The sequence below is a fragment of the Furipterus horrens genome, unplaced genomic scaffold (assembly GCF_987537825.1).
Source record: "Furipterus horrens unplaced genomic scaffold, mFurHor1.1.pri manual_scaffold_3, whole genome shotgun sequence".
NCBI lineage: Eukaryota > Metazoa > Chordata > Mammalia > Chiroptera > Furipteridae > Furipterus > Furipterus horrens.
The window spans coordinates 106,622,249-106,642,688 of NW_028327173.1; the positions used below are offsets into that span (position 1 = coordinate 106,622,249).

At 45.8% G+C, this 20,440-nt stretch overlaps 1 pseudogene; it reads right to left on the bottom strand.

Annotated features, from left to right (window-relative positions):
- Positions 1–4,456: 4,456 nt before the first annotated feature.
- On the bottom strand, positions 4,457–5,026 carry LOC150015689 (acyl-protein thioesterase 1-like; annotated as a pseudogene).
- Positions 5,027–20,440: the final 15,414 nt, after the last annotated feature.

Here is a 20,440-nt window from a genome sequence, read left to right on the forward strand (position 1 = left end):
GTTTGTTTATTTATAGAGAGAGGGGAAAAGAGAAAGAGAGGGAGAGAAACATCACTGTGTGGTTGCCTCTCACTTGTGCCCCCAACTGGGGACCTGACCTGCAGCCTAGTCATGTGCTCTGACTGGGAATCGAACCAGCGACACTTGGCTCGCAGGTAGACGCTCAATCCACTGAGCCACAGCAGCCGGGGCTAAAAAAAAAATCTCTTTTAATAATACTTTGTAGTTTTCAGTATATAGGTCTGTCACATCCTTTGTTAAGTTTATTCCCTGGTATTTTATTCTTTTTGTTACAGTTGCAAAATAAGTTGTTTTCATTTATTTTTTCTCTGAAGTTCCATTGTTAGTATATAGAAGAGCAGTGAATTTTGTACATTGATTTTGTACATTGATTTTATGTCCTGTAACTTTATTGTATTTGTTGATTGTTTCTAATAGTTTTTTGGTGACATCTTTAGGATTTTCTATATACGGAATCATCTTATCTGTAAAGAGTGACACTTTAACTTCTTCATTCCCAATTTAGATGCCTTTCATTTCTTTCCCTTGCCTGATGGTTCTGGCTAGGACTTCAGCAGTATGTGAATAAAAGTGGTGAGAGTAGACATCTTTGTCTTATTCCTGACCTTAGAGAAAAAGCCTTAAGTTTTTCACCATTGAGTATGATATTGTCTGAGGGTTTGTCATATATGGCCTCTAGTATGTTGAGGTACTTTTCTTCGAAGTCCATTTTATTGAGTGCTTTTCATAAATGTATGTTGTATCTTATCAATTGCCTTTTCTGTATCTATTCATAAGGTCATATGATTTTATTCTTTGTTTTGTTAATGTGGAGGGTTACATTGATCAATTTGTGCATGTTGCACCATGCTTGTGCCCCTGGAATGAACCCCACTTGATTGTGATGTGTTATTATTATTATTTCTTCAGAATTAAATTTTATTTCACATTGATAGAAACCATGGAAAAATTTACATTTTCCCACATTACAGCACACTTCAATGGAATATCTCTTGCCATAAATCATATCTTGCTGATTTGTACAACTGAAACAAGTTTATATTTATCAAGGTAAATCAAAATGACTTACTAAATGATTGTTTAAAAAATTTAAATCCAGACATAAACATATGGCTTCATTATTAACATTCTATATAATCCATTACTAAATTATTTCCACTATCAATTAGCACCCATTTGTAAAGATATATTCCTAACACTGTTTTAGTCATTTGGAATACAGAATAAAAAGTTGACAGTTCAGAAATATGAAGCATATATTTTTTGCTACGTATTAAACTGTGTGGTAACTATACTATATATACTGAGTTCTGATTAGTCTTTATAATTAATAAATTTGTTTTCAAATATTTTTCACCAATAATCTAAAAAATTCAATGATTTAAAATTAAATAATTGCTATTTATATCTTTGCACAAAAAGTAATTTTTTAAAAATCACCTGCTAAATTGAAAATTTCAAATAAGTCCATTGCAGGTAAAAGTAAAATTCTAATGAATTGCTCATTTCCTACAGTAGCTGATTTCAAGCATACATACAAAATATGTAAACTAAAACTCTGTGCTACAAGGAGAATCATCTTAGAGCAAACCATCTTAGAAATTAAAGTTTTAAAGATCAGTCTTAAATATTCCAGAACATACTAGAATATGACCTAATAATTCTTTCAATTACTGGACTGAAGATTCTAATAACTATACAGGTCTAACTTTGGATTAAGGTACAGTTTAAAAAATAAGTAATGTAGGAAGGTTGAAGTGATGTTTGGTTTCTTTATATAAGTATAAATACATTTTAAATACTATCATGTGTGTGAGTCAGAATGTCAAATTACAGCGTATACTGACAGCAGATGTCTATGGCGAGGAGGCAATATTTGGTTTGTTATGAAGGATAAAAAAGAAAGAATATTTTTCTTTTCTAGAGAGGAAAATAGAATATTAAGAAATTGTAACAGGGAAAGAAAAGCCTGGTTCCCAAGATAAAAGAGTCATTAATTGAAGAGAATAATATCACTCTTTATTGACACTTAGAAGCAGTATTGCCAGTATCAGGAATAATGTAATAATGTAACAGAGGGATCAGGCCAAATTGGGGAGAGAAAGCAGGGGACAGGGAGAAAACCCCAAGGTGAACTTGAAGGTTAAAAGTGGCCTACCCTCCCTCTCAAGGGAGTGGCTACTGGAGAAGGGAGCTTGTGCAGAGCATGTGTGACTGGAGACTTTGCTCCCTTGCTAAACATGGAGGCTGGAAGAGGGGCAAAGGCAAACATGGCTGACACTGGCCCTCGTTGGTTGGAAAGCTGAACACTCCCACTGACTTGCGGCATGCATGGCATTCTGGGAGAGGACTTTTTTTAAATGGAGGGCACCAAGAAGCAGAACATCAGTTGGTTCTTTCCCTCCCCCAGTTGGGGGGGGGCATGTCAAGTGTCATGAGCAGGCCTGCCAACGGTGGCCCGTGCGGGCCTGTGAGTGGAGGCTTGGGGGCACAGACTCCAAAAGATGCCTGAAATTAGATAGCAACTGGAGACCAGCTAAGTCACTTATGATTATGAAACTTTTGGGAGGGAAAAGAGGTTCCTGGCGCAACCTTGAACTGAATTGGCAGAGGGTGGCAGAGTGATTTTTCTTTGGGTGTGTTAGAGGGAAGAGGATTTCAGGCAGAAACTTGCCATTATTTCCAAAGACCTTGGTGATAATAGCAGTACAGTGAACATATTTTTTGTTTTGTTATTTTCAATTCTTGAACCTGTGTAGTAGTTGTAATGACAAATATTTAGCTATTTTTGATGTCATACATGATACTCTGACTTTTCCTTTCTCTTTACTTTTGCTACTCAGATATATTAGGCAGAAACTTGCCATTATTTCAAATTATATGATTGTTAAATAAAAGATTTCTTTGTTATCCACCAAACTCTTTCTTTGGAGATTTGCCTGGTAGGCAGAGAGCAGTAGGCACCCCCCTGTAGGTAACTCTCTGCCTCTCTCTTGCTGCCCACAGGACTCTGTCTTTATCTTTCACCTTTGGCATCGCAGTCATGATGCGTCCTGGTGTGGTTCCCTCTGGGTCCAGCTCTCCTGGGACCCTCCGTGCTTCCCGGACCTGTATATCCATCTCCTTTGCAAAATTTTGGGAGTTTTCCTCATTTTTTTCAATTCTTGCTTCCTCATTCTGCACTGGTTGACTGTTTTTTTCTTCCTTATGTTCCAAATCATTGATTTGAACCCGTTTCCTTCCCTTCACCATTGGTTCTGTGTGGATTTTCCTTCGTTTTACTTAGCATAGCCTTCACTTCCTCTCTTATGTGTTTGCCATACTCGAGCATATCTGTCAAGCCTGTGAGCATCTTTATCACCAGGGTTTTGAATTCTGTATCTGTTAGGTTGTCTATCTCCACATCTGTGAGGTTGGCTATCTCCTTGTCGCTTAGTTCTCCCACTGGAACCTTGATCCGTTTCCCCTTTTGGGCCATACTTCTCTGTCTCCTCATTCTGACAGGCTCCTGTGTTTGTTTGCCTCCGCATCCCAGGTAGAGCTGTCTCTCATGTTACGTTGTAAGGGACAGAACCTTAGGGATTCGTCAGTACAGGGCGACCTGTTTCACCACGTTGTGGTGCTGTATGTGGGGGAGGGGTCTGAGAGGGAACAATGCCACCTGCCTAGCACTCGCTCCTCTTCCAAGCACCTCTCCCACCTCTGCACTGGACTGGCACCCCTCTAGCTGCTGTCCTGGTCCTCTCTCCCAGAGTGGGTGAGTCTGTGGGTGTTCTAGGACCGTGGGGGCTCTTTAAACAAGCAGATTCTGCTGAGCGACCAGCAGTTTCTGCTTCCACCCCAGCCCCCACTGGTCTGCACAGTCAGAAGCAATGAGGCTTGATTTTCCCCGATGCTGGGACCCTGAGCTGCAAGGGCCGGTGAGAAGCTGAAACGCTCCCCAGGTGTCCGTCCCTACTTTTTAAAATGTGTGACTGCACTTTCCGCTGACCTGCCGCTGCTGCCGCTGCTGCCGCTGTTGCCGCAACCACACCGCATCCTCTCTGCCCTGGCTCCGCCCCTCCTATCTGTCTGGATAAGTAGTTCTTCTTTATATCTTTGTTTGCTGGACTTCCATGTAGTTTGGTTTTCTGTAACTTCTGGTTATTTCTAGTTTTGAGGTAGTTGTATTTCTTCTTAGTTGTGGAGGGAGACGCAGTGTGTCTGTCTACACTTCCATCTTGGCTGGAACTGCTTCTTCAACTAGTTTAATGCTAGTTATATTCTGGATCATATTATACAAATACATGTATTGAAACTTAAAAGATTATAAATTTCCCATGAGGACATATTATTTAGTCTGTGTCATTGATGTGTGTTTACAAAACATTTTAACACTGCAAACATTACTACAGTAATACTGGTGTGTATGTCTACACAAGGCCCCTTAGTGGTATCAATCAACTGGAGGTAAGAGTTTATTGATGGATTGCTTGATATCCATCCTTTCCTATTGACATGAACTATGCATCATGCCTTCATAGGTTTTGAAGATTACATTGGCTGTATTTACCAATGTTTTTGTCTTTTTGACAGTAAGAGAACCAAACATTAGGGGAATGAAAGGGTCACAATCTCCAAGGCAGTGAAGAATAGAAATATCTCTAGTGAAGCCACTGATAGGACCCTGTGGCAATGAAGGCAACAACTGATACAGTGAAACCTGCCAGTATCTGCTGTGTGGTAAGAACGGTGTATAAAGATAAAGGTCCTCCCTGAGAAAATCCTCCCCAAATAACTCTGTTGAAAGAATGCCATTCTTCAACTCTTGCTCTATCAAAGCTTTTACATTTTCTGTTGCATGTTTAATTCCAGTTCATCCTCCTGTGAATCTAGTGAAAGGTCAATATTATCAAACCAAGAAGTCATAGCCATGTTCGTATTTAATGTTACAGGCGTAACTGGCGCTTGTGGGCAGATATATTTGATATGTGAACTTTTGAGACCTGCAAAGGCTTCTATTCATCCATGCCCTGAATATCCCAACCCATGAAGGAAAATCACTGCAGTGGTGGCCCTCCTGGTTGTGTGCAAGATGCAGGAAGCCAGATAGACATGTTATTGCTGCACATAAACCGGCTCCATGGACAACTTGTGCCTTGGAAGCAGAAAGGGTGCTAGGCCGTGGCCCAAGGGTGTGAGAATGGTGAGTCCGTGGTGCATTTTTTTTTTTTTTTTAATGTACAGGTATTTTGTATTTTCCTCCTGCTGTTTTGAAAATGTTTTTCTTTATCCTCAGTTGTTAGTAAGGTTTTGATTAGGATCTATTTTGGTCAGGTTCTCTTTGAGTTCATTCTTTTGGGAAGGTAACTGAGCTTCTTAAATCTATAAATTTATGTCTTTTAACCAAATTTGTTAGGTTTTCAGTCATGATTTTTTCAAATATTTTTCTGCACCAAACTGTCTTATAAGCCCCTGAAACTATTTTTAAAATATTTTTTCTGCTGTTTAGATTGGATAATTTCTGTTGATTCATTTTCAAGTTCACTCACTTTCTGCTGTCATTTCCATTTTGCTATTGAGCCTGTAAAGTGGATTTTAAAATTTGATTATTAAATGTTTAGTTATAAAATTTCCATTTAATTTTTTAAAGTTTTCTTTCTTTTCCAAAAGTTTCTATCTTTCTATCTTTCCATTTTTAATAGAGCAGTCTTACTTTATGGACTATAATTATAACAGCTGTTTTAGTATCTTTGTGTGATCATTCCATTGTCTGGGTCATCTTGAGGCCAGCATCTGCTAATTGTATTTTCCTTTGTGAGTAGTTGAGATTTTCCTGGTCCTTTGTATGTGGAGTAATTTGGGGCACTTTGAATATTATGTAATCAGTCTTAGTTGTTTCAGACCACAAGTCCTGACTTGCCCTCTGCTTTGGATCAGTTCTACACATTCACAGCTCAAGGGTGAGTCTGGGACTTCAGTGCAGACTTTGGGAAGTTCTTTCTTCAGTTCCCCATGCCCACCCACCCCCACTTTCTGGAGAGGGAAAATGAACAAAATTTCCCCCCCATTTCCCCACAAGGTCCCCCTTTTCTCAGTTTCTCCAGCCAGAAAGAAGGATTTCCTCTCAGACTTTTAGGTCCTGTGCCACCAACAACTGCAGGAGTATAGCTTCATGATTGGGGCTTTACATGCAGCAACCGTGGGGAGTAACAAAAAAAAAATTGAGATTTCTCTCCCCACCCCCCACAGTCCCTGTGCCAGTCCTCTGGCCAGAAAGAGGTTTCTCTTGGAGCTTTTTCAATTTGTGCCCATTGCACAGCTCTAGGGTTCAGGCTCTGTAGAGTCCCACCTGAAAGATATGGAAAGAAAAGCTCCAGGAAATTCACTGCCATGTTGGTCATTCTTGAAGTGTTTTATTTCCTTCCCAAATCCACCTGCATTTATCTATCTTTTTAGAGTCCTTAGTGCTGTCTGTCTGTTTCAGAGTTTTTAATATGCAATCAGTGGGAGAGAGAGTGAAGCGTGTTCACTCCATCTTAGCAGCAACCAGAAGCCTGCAGACATGTCATCTGAGGTTGAAAGATACAGAAGAGTTTGACTAATTTTGTAAAAAGTATTGCAACATTTAAGAGAACCTGGAAGTTGCTATATTTATACATTTAATTTATTAGACTTAAAACAGATTTTCAGGTACACAGTGGAAAGTTTTTGCTTGTTCAGCTAGACATTTAACTTACCCAAGAAAATAAAATATATTAAATGTTAAAATGTAGTGAAATTCTTTAAGCAAATTTAATTAAGTTGTAAATGGCACTGATTGTTTAAGGGAGTTTAGTTTTCTTCAACTTGGGTTAGTTAATCAAATTTTAAATTGATTTTGAAGAAAAAGTGAAGGTCATGTTTTTTATTACATTTATAAATTGAACAATAAGATTGGTATTTAGAACTTAATCCTTAGGAAAAGCTATGTTTTTAAATGTGTGTCCCTACTAAACTGAATATTACTTTAAAATATATAACTATAAGTAGTATTTCTGTACACACGACCTCATCCTACCACACAATACAAATGCTTCATTGATGGGGGGCTCACTTCCTGGGGAGATAGCCACGTCACCCTCAGGCAACTCATACGATCAGAAAGATGTCTTTCTTTCCACCTGACACCTGCAGGTAGTGGAGACTGTACAGGTTTTTGGAAACAGAGTGGCAAGTTACTTTACTTCTCTGAGACTCAGTTTCCTTATCTACAAAGTGGGAATGAAAGAAAACCTACTTCAAAGCTTTGTTTTGATGATGAATAAGAGGGTGTGTGTAAAGTGTATGTGTATGCGGAGCGCTCAGTGCAGAAGGCTGTTGCAGCATGACTGGAAGCAGACAGCAGTAATAGTAGAAATTATTGCTGTTACTGGTTCTCTTATGCTCTGAACCCGTTTCCAGAGGTCCTCAGCACTGGCACAGGGAGAAGCAATGAGAAAGCCAAACTGGAGTGGGGACAGGCAGGGGACCTCACTCTGGTGCTCCCTGCAGGCCACGCTCTGCCCAGCTCGGCCATTCCTGACGGTGCTCACAGGTGTCTGGTGTGGCCAGGTGATGCTGGAAAGATACAGAGCTTAGGCCTCAGAGAAACTTGTTTTCAGACCCCGGCTCTGCCCTTCCTCCATGGTGGTTTGGAAAAGCTTCCCAGACTCTCCCTTACGCACCTGCAGCACGGAGCTGAGGATAATTCGCTCATATGGCGGATCTGCATCCTAAATGAGGCCCCATGCAGTGTCCAGCGCAGCACCTAGCATGGCAGCCTTATCACGGTCATCGCACGCCTCCACAGGACCCATTGTATTTCAAAATGCGTTCTTTTGCCCCAGGTAATCTGGTTGTCTACAGTGACCCAGATTATCTGGTTAGCTTTTCTATACTGACTCAACTGAGGAGCAGGAAGCCCAGGGTCCAGTTCTGGTTAAACTCCTCCTCCCTCAGACTCAGTTTTCTCATCTCTAGATTGGGCGTGACAATCTCCATTCTGTCTCCAGTGGAGCCCACGGTTCAGGTGGCTCGTGCATGTACGTGAGGGGGTTGCCCTGGCAGACCCAGAAGGTCTGTGGATCTTGGAGGATTCTCTGGCCTCATCTCACCCTGATAGGAAGCTGGACACCTTGAGGTTCTGAAGGCTGATGATTGGCCTCTGTTCTGGCCAGGCTTATGGGCAAACCAGGCAGCCACTCACAGGGTTGTGCTCTGGGCCATCCATTCATTAGCCTAGTGCTCCCTCCTTAGGAGCAAAAGCTGCTGTGGCAGGAGCAGAAGGGAACCCCCGGGGGCACCAGTGCCATCCCTCTTCTGCTCGAGCTCTCCTCCAGCCTCCATTGGCCCTGCTTCTGGACACCTGTGCATGGGTGGGTGTCTGTTCCTTAAACCTGGAACAAGTACTAGGACCTGACCTGGAGTTTGGTTGTCCTGCCTCCAGGTTGCGAAACCTCAATCAGCCATTCCCATGCTCACTGCAGCTGCAACTGCATCTTTACAGTCAGTTCAAGCCTCTTTCTTCCTCCAGGAAGCCCTCTTGGATTCCAGGCCACGCCACCCTCTCCCTTCCTGGAGATTCTAAGCTCACAATCTGTCCTACTCTGACCTCTTATTGTTCACCTTGTCAACACCCCAGGTGGGGGCTTCTGAAGGGAAGGCTCAGAGAACTTCCTTCTCTACCTAGCTAATAGCCCTATCCTGACTGCTGGCTGGTTGGGGGAACATGAAATAGGGTATTGAGATGAGAAGCAGAGCCATGTCCAGGCTGTGCTCCTCAAAGCCTAGGCTGCAAAGAGGCCACAAAGGAGGGACATGAGGCCCAAAGCACATTGGAGACCAGTCTGGTCTCGATAATAAATGAAAGCAGCTATGTATAGAGTGCCTCTTAGGTTCAGAAGGTCTTCCCCATCCCTGAGGCCATTTGACAGAATGGGCTTGATTACCTCTTGCTTGCAGAAGAGATAGCCAGGTATTAGATATCCAAAAGAAGAGTTGGATTTTCCAAGGGCAAACATCCAACCAGAACCTCAGGTTCTGACTTCCAGCATCTTAGTCTGTCTCTGACTTTCACTGAAGTAAGGTGGAAGGTGGGATGGGAACAGAGCAGTAAGGGAGCATCTACACACAGCTTTTCCGTGCTTCCTGCAAGCCTTCTCTGCTGGAGACCAAGGCAGCCAGGAAGGAGGCAGAGCAGACAAGCAAAGCTGAAGACTGCATCAGGTCAGCCCCTCATGGCCTGGGATGGACAGTATGTGGAGGCCCTGGGTAGCAGGGTGGATATGAGTGCAGGTCTGGCTTTTCTCCACCCTGCAGTCCCAGCTGGAGCAACACACACCCCATGAACTCCTGTCCCGTGTTCCTTCCTGAAAGTCTGAGGGCACACATGATCCGAGCAACTCTGGAGCTTCCCCAGCTGCAAAATAGCCTAGAGGCGAGGTTGGAGCAAAAGCAACATTGGTTAGAGGATATAATCTGGCTCAGAGGACCTGGCTTCCCTTCCTGCACTGCATCAAGGAAACTGCACTCTCCCAGGTTCACCAGCCTGGCTCCGCCTTCTGAAAGCTCTCATCACTGTTTTCAGAAAGCTGGTGTGGAAAGGTCTTCCCCACTCTGGATAATTTTATACTGGCCCATTTTCCTTCAGTTTCCTCTTCTCACCTGGCTCTAGCAAGGGAAACCCATCCAGTCAGCATTCCTTCCTACTGGTCCAGCAGAAGCTGCCAGGAGAGAAGCTGTGTGTGTGTGCACCTGTGTGCATGTGTGTGCATGCATGTATGTTGTGAATTTCCTGAAGATGGGCCAGGTCTTTCCGATCAAACAGGCAGGGACCCAGCCTTGCCCAGCAGAGCTTCCAGGAGAGATGACTCCCAACACCAAGGCCTCATCAATCCCATGAGCAGCTTTAGGAAGAGGTGGATGCTTGCAGTCAGAAGAAGCCAGACCAGCTCAGCAGCCACAGTTTTCTGAAAGTTTGGCTGGTTTGCCAGCAGGCAGGAAGCTCCGACACAATCAGAGCCAAGGAGGACTGGTGGGAGGAGCAGGCCAGGACTGGCAGCGAGAGACGGGACACACATGGGCAAACTTCACAGATGCTCAGCATTGGAGGTAGTGGGGAGAGAGGTCAAACCCTAATTATACATAGGGAGACGCTGAGGTGGGGAGGGGGACAGGGCTATGCCAAGTGTTGCAGAGCAAGGTAAGGACTGAAAATAGGTCTTTGAATTTTTTCATATAATGTGTCATCTCTCATTATTTCAAAATCAATAGCTGGAAAGTATTCACTTCTACACATTGCCCACTGCCCAGATGCTTCTGGGTACTTGGCCCTGTGCTGAGGCTCTGTGGGGTCTAGGATTACATGAGACCTCCCTCTGTGGCCAGGCAGGACTACTTACCGTACAGGAGATGCCACAGTGCCATAGACTGATAACTACGAAGGAGATAACTAACTACAGGACGACCACAGCGGGTACGTGGGAGGGATGGAGTCGGGGGGATTTTACTTCCTTCCTTTACCTTACCTCCTTCCCAAAAGGTTTACAGTGTCTGTGAGGCTGTGCGTCCACAAAGGTTTCTAGGCTATGATCTATGACCTAATCTTGAAGGGTGAACAGGATTCAAAGAGGACAAGTTGGGCAGGCATTCCAGAGGAGGGAACAGGTTGTACAAAGACCTGGACATGTGTGAGGCCTCACAAAACCTGAAGTGGCTGGAATGGAGTGGCAGTGGGCAGTGCTTGATGCAAAGGTGGACTCTGTTCAGATTGCCTCTTTGCCAGGCCACTGTGTGCACCATTGTGGATAAGCCTACCCCTCCAGAGGCTGATCTCAACCTTAGTCACTGCGTTGTCACAGTAATGCTGTGCAACAAACTCACCCAAATTTAGTGGCTTGAGATAATAAGCATCAAACTTACCATTCTGTGGGTTAGAAATTTAGGCTTGGATCCACTGGGTGACTTTTTAGGTCTCAGCTGGGCTCATGTCTCTGGAGGTGGCCTGGCTACTGGCTGACCTAGGCTGTCCTTGGCCTCGGGCTAAGACAGCTTGGCTCTGCTCCTCAAATCATCCTCCAGCAGGCTAGCTCAGCTGTGTTCTCATGGTTGTGGCAGAGCACGAGGAGCAGGCTCCAATGTGAAAGCTCATTGCAAGCCTCTGCTCAAAGCATGTCTTGTCTGTTGGCATTCAGTGGCCAAAGCAAGTCATATACCTGGCCAGGAGTCAAGGGGCGGGGCAGGTTAGGGAGGGAACTACAGTTACACATAAAGAGCATGCAGAATCAGGAGACCTATGTTCCTATCATTTGACTGTGGGAAACAATTAGGGCTTTGGGTCCTTCAAGTGTTGGGGTTGTGAATGCGATCTTCCACAGTCATTTTCCACACAGCCTTGGCACAAGGGTCCATACCTACGTCCCTTGATAGGCACAGAGCCAGCTGCCAGGACCTAGCTCCAAACCTGTCTTATCAGGGGACCTACCTATTCACTTAGCTCTCAACTCAGTGCAACTGCTTCGTCTTGTGTGGGCTCTGGTAGCTCTGTACATTTGCAATCGTGTGAGTGTGCATGAGAAGCAAATGTGAATGGTGTGTCGTGTGAGAGTGTGTTAGTGTATATGTGGGTATAGATGGGACTGTGTGTGTACATGCATGAGTGTGAGTGTTTCTGTGTGCGTGTCTGTGGATTGTGACCTCAGCCAGATAGTGGGAAGTGGTCAAGGGCTGCCTGGTTCCTCATCAACCCATTGTGCTGGGCTGTGGAGCTCAGAGGTAAGTCAGACACACTGCTGTCCTCCAGCAGACGCTCTCGCCAGCAGTGAGAGGCAGCGTGGCAAGGACCAGAACACAATGAACACAAGGCACAGAGAGAGCACTGGCATAGCCTGGCAGCCAGGAAAGCCTCTTTCCAAAGCAGGTGAAGCTTGAATGGAGTCTAGAAAATGAGTGGAAGAAGAGAAGAGAACTGGTGTATTCAGGCAGGTGAATGCCTAGGGCCAGTGGGAAGGGCAGGGACGTGTTTCAGGAATGCTCATGGCTATGTGTCGCTGAGCCCAGGGCCATACGTCAGGGAGAGTGGGGATGAGCCTGGAGAGGTTGACAGGGGCCCTGTCCCTTGGATCTTGGATGAAGGATTGACACTGAGTTAGAAAGTGGGCTCTGCAGTGGGTTGGGCAAACCAGACATGTGTGACAACAACCCAGGGAGAGATGGGGACGGTCTGAACAGGGTAGAGATGGCGAGAGCAAAGAAGACAGAGTGGATTAGAGAAGGCATTTAAAATCTGCAGGACTGGGTTACCTGTAAGATGTGGCCCCCAAGGCAGAGACATCTTGGGCCCAAGTCTCAGGGGTAAGCAGGGCTGGTGCTGGGAGACTGCTGGTTAGAAGCCAGTGAGACAGGAGCCAGGGCCACTCAGAAGCCAGGGCTGTGGACTCCTGGGCTGGGCCTGGGCTACAGATGGGTGTCAGGGCCCTGACTCCACACCCCTGAGGTCCCAGTGCCAGGGCAGGGCTCTCTTCCCTCCCCAGTGGCCTGGCCCAGCCCCTCTTCCTACCTGCTTCTTCTTCATCTGGCACATCCTCACATGACAGTGCTGTTTGATAAAGAGCAGAGGGATCTTGAAAAAAACACCAAAGAAAGGAGGCATCAAAGCGCCTTCCTAGACCTGCACTCTCCCCCATAGTTCCAAAGCTTGCTCCAGACAATCTGCCCATGTCACAGGCTTGAGGGACCTGACTGATCACCAGGGAGGCACGGAGTCTCACGTCCCTGCCCCGGGGAGCTTCAAAGACAGCCTTGCCACAAACCTGTTTCCCACCAGGAGTAGAAGTCTCAGTCCCTCCTGCCACCAGGAAGTCTTTGGTGTCTTTGCCTCTGAGCTGCTGGCTGATGTTGGCTCATGAGGCATGCCCTCCTCCTCCAAAGCGTCCTCTTGCCCCTGGGTCCCTTTTGAGGACTGTCATGAGCTGCATCTACTGTGGCCCAGAGCAAGGGTTTCTCTGTTCTGCCAAGGGTGTAGGTCCTTGCCAGGCCCAGGCCCAGCTCAGCATGCTGGCGACCTGGCCTGTCTCTCATGAAGAGCCAGGAGAGAGCAGCTGCCAAGGGCAGTGAGGCCCTCTGGACCTCAGACTCAGAATTGTCTGGGGAAGAAAGAGCTGTGCTCTGTGCAAGTTTTTTCTTTTTTATCTACAGGCAGAAGCTGGGGTTCTGAACAAACTCTGGCTGCAGAATCAGGAGACCTGGGTTCCTGTCATTTGACTGTGGGAAACAATTAGGGCTCCAGGTCCTTCAACTCTTGAATGGGGTCAGTAAGCCTCAAAAGACTGATCTATGAATCCAATAAGGTAATACAGCTGAAAAATGTTTAATAGTGCCTGAAACATACGTGTTAATTTTTTAAAAATTATTAATTCAGTAGTGTACCTAAGTTACCATGTAGCCCCTAGTCCTAGTACACAGGGAGGCCCCAGAAGGGAAGATCCTTGAGGGGAAGGAAGGTCTGAGAGGGGAAAGACCTTGGAGAGTTCACAGGCAGGTCCTATTAAACACCCTATTCCACACCCTGTGACAAAGAACACAGGTCAGGTTATATACAGTCAGCAGGTTCCGGGGTGGGAGAGATCAGTACCCAGAGCCCAGACAGTCTGCCAGGCAGTGGTGTAAGCTGGGTGACCAGGAAGGAGGGAAATAAGTTGGATTGAGCAAGATGTAAATATTTGGAAGACTGAGAGAATGGGAATAAGGACCGTCATAATCCCAGCGTGGTGCTGGCTGTGGGCCATCCATTCACAAGGCCCTCTCCTCTGGAGGGAGAAAAGACTTTAGCCTATGAATCCTGCATCTCTTGATTGACAAGAGGCATGTCCTACTGGCCTGACGCAGGGAGACCAAACCATCCTAACTCTACATGTGCCAGGCCGGGTTTCCTGGGCTCAGGATGGTGAGGCAGCATGGTCTTGGGCCTCTTGGGCATCCTGAAGCCTTTGCTGCCACAAAACCTTTTGGAAAAATCCCCTTTTTTTGTTTTTGTTTTTTGTTTTTGCAGCTGGAAATGGAAGCTTAGGGGAAGAGGGAAGAAGTCTCCAACCTCTAATGGCAGTACTGGGAACCTGGGGGCATAGAAACTGCGTGTTAAATGGGGTGTCTGGAATGTGATTCTCTCCTTGACTCCAGAAGCAAGCCCTGGAGTTCCTGGGCAAGAGGAGCTGGGAAGGTCAAGACGAGAGGAGCGGGGAGAACTGGAGAAAGGCAGGTACACCTAAAGCTTCAGAAGGTAGGGGCCTGCATTGGCTTCTTCTCAGGGCACAACCAAGGGGCCAGGGCCAGTGGTGGTGAGAGTGATTGTAAAATTGGTTTGATAAGAGAGATCCAGAGTGAGATATAGGGTGACAGAGAGACAGAGGAGCCAAGAGATGGAAAGACTTGCACACTCAGGGAGAAAACCCTAGAGATAATGGAAATGGGGAAGCAAGAGAGAAGAGAAAATAAAACAGCAAAAATGGCGGTGAGAGAAAGAAGACTGTGTCTTCGCCAAGGCCCAAAATAGCAGTTGCTGTTGGTGCTGGCAGCCTGCCCTGAGATGGCCCCTTAATTGGGGCTGAATTCAGCATTTTCTGAGCCCAGTGTGGGTGTCACTGAGGACGGCATGTGCTGGGCCAAGGTTGTCAGAAGAGACCCAGCTGGAGCTGGAATGTGTACCGGGTGCGTGGCTTCCTGCCCCAGGTTCCCACACCCCTTCCAGCTCCAGCCCTGCACACCCAGCCCAATCCAGCCCAGCCCAGACCCTGGCTGCTGCTCTGAGGAGGCGGTGCCCACTCCGGAGAGCTCAGGGCCTCTCCTGCTACTTGGGGATTGGGCTGAAGGAGCAGGAAGGTGGTCGAGGGGAGTCCGTGATAATTGTATTTGGGGAAGAGACAGTGCTGGTACAGGCTGACTTGTCTGCTTGTTACAGAACCCCTGGGCTGCTCCAATTGAAAACAAACCCACGTGCTCTTTAGTTAGGGGCCCGATTGCCCGCCGCCAAAATTATAACTCTCAATACCAGAGTTTGGTGAAAAGAAAAAGAATTGTTTATTTAACAGTTATATAGATTTAGTTACTTGCGGATTTCTGTTGTTAAGTCTTATGCTCTTTAAAATACCCACAAACACATATCCTTGCCTCCCCGACTTCCAAACCAGGCTAGTTTTAGGAAAGTCAGAGAAACTGTTTCCCTACTTTCCAAACACAGTTCAGCTTTACCAGCAGCTGCCAATCATTCAATCTGATTGGGGAGGTCCTTTCTGTGCTGTGGTGCCCTCCAGCTCTCAATGCAGGACTGCCTGGATTCTCAGCCTCCTTGCAAACTGTCTTCTTCCTGCAAACTGCACGGATCTCCTTTCCTTCTCAAAACCGCATGGCGAGAGCCTCTTAATGCAGCCTGGAGACCCCTTCTCCAAGCCACATGGAGGGAGGCCCCTTCACCAAGCCATGTGGAGGGAGCACACGAGAGAGCGAGAGAGCGAGAGCCCGAGAGCTAGAGTGAGAGCCCGAGTCAGAGCGCCAGAGCGAGAGCGCGAGAGTCCCAGAGTGAGAGCACGAGAGAGAGCCAGAGAGAGTCTGAGCGCGAGAGTCCGAGAGAGTCTGAGCTAAAATGTCTGCAGCTGCTTATATATCCCTGACTGCGTCATCTGATGCAGTGGACGTTGCAAACAGTTCTGACCATTCACAGAACTTTACGTAGGCTCTGTGTGCTTTTTCCATACCGTCCCCTGGTTCAAGACTCCTCCCATCTGCCTGAGGCTTTGGATGCATTAAAGCCATTTGCATAAGAAAGACAGTAGTCACCAGCCTCAGGCATGTGGAAGCATTTGAAAAGTTGCTTACTTCTCCCCATCCCCCAGCAGCAAACTCTGGGGATTTTTGGACTCCCCTGTTTCTGTAACATGCTCAGTCTTCTCTTCCAGCTGTGTGTCCCAAGCAGCCATAATTTGAGGTTTCACCCTCTCTCCAATCCATTCCCCTATTGCTTAGGAAGAAGGGCTGGGCCTGTGTCTTAAGGGAGCATAGCCTCTGTTCCAGGCATGTGTAAGGGGATGTCTGGCTGGGTCCCCTTCCTGCTCAGGATAAAATGAAATCACTGCTATTCCTTGTGCCATGAGAAATTTTTGTTAGTTGTCAAGAATTTTTTAACAGCATGAAATCAAGACTAGCATACATGGAAAACTGAGTTAAATGACTACCACCTCACCTTCCCGCTCCAACACATGAAAATATTTTATAGACTTATACCATGTCTGTGCCCGTAATGCTCAATACTGGGACAATTTAAAAAGAGTAATAGGTAATTAGTTGAAAAGTGCCCCCAGACCCAAAAGAAGAGAAGGGAATTGATATTTGTTGAGCATATATTTACATGCTAGGCATTGTGCTAAATTGTTGGGGTCCCCCTGCAAAGTATGGAGACTTGGAGCCCTGCACAGGCCAGGCAGAGGAAACGAAGCCTGTAAGACCTGACTGGAAAACCAGGAAAGCTGGGTGCAGACGTGCCTCAATGCCAGTGGGCCCCGGTGGGAATCGAGCCATGAGAAAATGCCTTATGTCCTTTGAAGCTTGCCCTGTTCTTTTACCTCACTTGATCACTTTATCGTAACAGCAGCAGAGGTTTTAACTTTAACTCAAAATGAACTCACCCTCCCTATTTTATGGCCATCTGAAGTCTTTGTGTCCAACACGCCCTAACCCGAGGGAGATTTCAACTGTTCCTTCAATTGTTATCCCTGAACAACATCTGTTTTCTGTAATCTGCACTGTTTAACATTGGTTGATGAGCCTTACATGCATGCTATATGCCCTTAAGCTTACTGCACTCAATAAAAGACCTTGGAGGAAGGCAATGGAGACATTTGTCTCTCAGACATTTGCCGGCCTTCTCTCCCGTAGCACAAACTGCCTGGGAAGTCTTCATTTAATCTGTGACACCAGGGGATCTCTGTGGGTCAGGGGTCTCCAACACTAAATATTTTTTCTTATGTGACATTATTTACTCCTAGAACAGACCTGTAGTGTTTTTATTATCATTTCTGCTTCCAGATACACTAACAACAACTAAAGGGATTAGGTAACTTGCCCAAGATCACCACGCTGGTTAGTGAAGGAGCTGGGGCTCAAACCCTGATCTGCTTGCCTTCAAAATCCATCTTTCTATTCCAGCAGACCCAGGGAACATTAGGAAAGGCTTGCTTCTATAGAAGCAAGGCTGAGGACTATCACAGAAAGTAAATAGTCTTTTTTTGAAAGCCAAACACTGTGTTTATTACTATTAAAAACTTTAAAATAATTGTTACAGAACCCCTGGGCTGCTCCAGTTGAAAACAAACCCACGGGCTCTTTAGTTAGGGGCCCGATTGCCCGCCGCCAAAATTATAACTCTCAATACCAGAGTTTGGTGAAAAGAAAAAGAATTGTTTATTTAACAGTTATATAGATTTAGTTATTTGCAGATTTCTGTTGTTAAGTCTTATGCTCTTTAAAATACCCACAAACACATATCCTTGCCTCCCCCCCTTCCAAACCAGGCTAGTTTTAGGGAAGTCAGAGAAACCGTTTCCCTACTTTCCCAACACAGTTCAGCTTTACCAGCAGCTGCCAATCATTCAATCTGATTGGGGAGGTCCTTTCTGTGCTGTGGTGCCCTCCAGCTCTCAATGCAGGATCGCCTGGATTCTCAGCCTCCTTGCAAACTGCCTTCTTCCTGCAAACCGCGCAGATCTCCTCTCCTCCTCAAAACCGCATGGCGAGAGCCTCTTAAAGCAGCCTGGAGACCCCTTCTCCAAGCCACATGGAGAAGGCCCCTTCACCAAGCCACGTGGAGGGAGCACACGAGAGAGCGAGAGAGCGAGAGCGAGAGCGAGCGTGCCAGAGAGAGAGTCAGAGCGCCAGAGCCAGAGCGCGAGTGAGAGCCCGAGTCAGAGAGCGAGAGTCTCAGAGTGCCAGTGAGAGCCAGAGCCCGAACGAGAGCTTGAGAGCGTCTCAGAGAGTCTGAGTCAGTCTGAGAGAGTCAGAGCGCCAGAGCGAGAGAGCCCGAGAGCTAGAGTGAGAGCCCGAGTCAGAGCGCCAGAGAGAGTCTGAGAGAGTCCCAGCGCGAGAGTCCGAGAGAGTCTGAGTCAGAGAGCGAGAGTGTCAGAGAGCATGAGTGAGAGTCAGAGCGCCAGAGCCAGAGTGCCAGTGAGAGCCAGAGCCCGAACGAGAGCTTGAGAGACCCCGCTAAAATGTCTGCAGCTGCTTATATATCCCTGACTGCGTCATCTGACGCAGTGGGCGTTGCAAACAGTTCTGACCATTCACAGAACCTTACGTAGGCTCTGTGTGCTTTCCATACCATCCCCTGGTTCAAGACTCCTCCCATCTGCCTGAGGCTTTGGATGCATTAAAACCATTTGCATAAGAAAGACAGTAGCCACCAGCCTCAGGCATGTGGAAGCATTTGAAAAGCTGCTTACTTCTCCCCATCCCCCAGCAGCAAACTCTGGGGATTTTTGGACTCCCCTGTTTCTGTAACAGTTTCCCCCCTTTCAGACTAAGACCCTTTATAATCTTATAAAGGACAATGGGCCCTTTCTGTCCAAGCCATTAGGACAGAAAAGAAACCGGTTTTAAAGTGAAGCCTGCAGACCACCCCATACTTCACCAACTCAGCCACTTAGTTCAGCCAAACCGTTGAGTCTCAGGAGGTGGCAATGCAGATGGGCTTCTTAAGTGAGGCCTATATGTATAGATAATTACTCAGGTAGAGATCATAGGCTTATGCCCTATGAAAACAGAAAGAACATGCATGTTAAATCGCACAACACAATTGACAAACCAGTCTTCAAATCTGAGAGACTGTCTTATTGTTAAGACATCCAGTTGCAAGGCACTTGACATTCTTCTTGCCTGTAAATAAAGCATCCTTTATAATGTCACAGACTTGGTTTAACTTTCAAATGAAAAACAAACTTTATAGACAGTTAGCTGCACTGAGCATTGCAATTTTCCTTAAGTCATGATTTTTCTCCTTAAGATTACCCTCCTTGCCAGTAAAGGGACTGCATTAAGTCCAGTTTTAATTTAGCCTGTTCATTTGCATAAACACAACAAGAGCAGTGGTTGATCACATATGATCTTTAAGTCTACTATGCTGGAACTTACACAAGGAACCTTCATGTTGACTTTTAGTTTGCCCATTAGGGCACAGAAGCTGAGCCACACACCTGCCATTCAGCCTTGCCTGCAAACACCTGCTTTCCCAAGTCCTTTGGGTTTTCCATTGTGCCTTAAGGTTCTTTCTAGCCATCTTTCAGGAAAGCAACCTTCATTCCTTCCCTGGAAAGACTGCCATGAACCGCACAACCAACCAAGGTGTCAGGCCTTTTTCCTTCTGGGCTTTCCTTAGCTTCAAAAGTCAAGTTCAGTTCTTCAGGGCTTTCTGGTAACAACCAGAGCCTAAGCATGCCTCCTTCAGGCATGTCATTCCAGTCAAAGTCTTGGTTAACAATACCTTTATTAACAACTGGTCTTTTTAGTTTTATGCAAAGAAACCAAATGTCATTTCTTACTCCTTTAAATTGCCAAATTCTGGAGGGATCAGGTAAGGAGAAAAATACACAGTGTGAAGGAAAATCCTTGTCCTTCTAATATTCCCAAAATTGCATTTCCATGCCTTATACTTTCTTTTGTTCACTTTCCTACATGTGAAGTTTTTTTAACTTTCTCTGGGAAACCTCAATTTTCCTTTCAGATTATATGACCAGTACCAATACAGAGAATTCCAGACACTTCCTAGGTCTCAGAGAATTCTAGACCTTACATAGGTCTCCAGTGGCTAATGCCAAACCAATACAGGGAATTCCAAATGACCTTTCATAGGTCCCCAATGGCTAAATGCCAATCCCAACACAGGGAATTCCAAATAACCTTTTATAGGTCCCAAGGCTAAATGCCAACACAGGGAATTCCAAATGACCTTGCCTAGGTCCCCAATGGCTAAATGCCAACACAGGGAATTCCAAATGACCTTTCATAGGTCCCAAGGCTAAATGCCAATACAGAGGTACAGTAACCATACAATTAGACCACAAGTAGTTGAGGTTTCCCTTTTCCCAGGTTTAAAAACTTTCACAACATTTCTATATATTTACCCATTCAGATTTAACCATAACCCATTTCCAATTCTTTTCCACACTGTAAAGGACTCTACCCAAACTCAGTATTTAGCAGCTAAAATTTCCTAGATTTGCAAGCACATGCCTAAAGCAAAAGAAACACTTTTAATCTGTGTTTCAGTTCACTGTCCTTTTTTTCGAAAGAGTAATTTCAAATCTTCTTCTGGAGTGCAGGTCCAACTTTCCCTTTCGGTGTCAGTCACAGCAGCAGGGTCTGTGTCCTCCTCAGGCGGTGC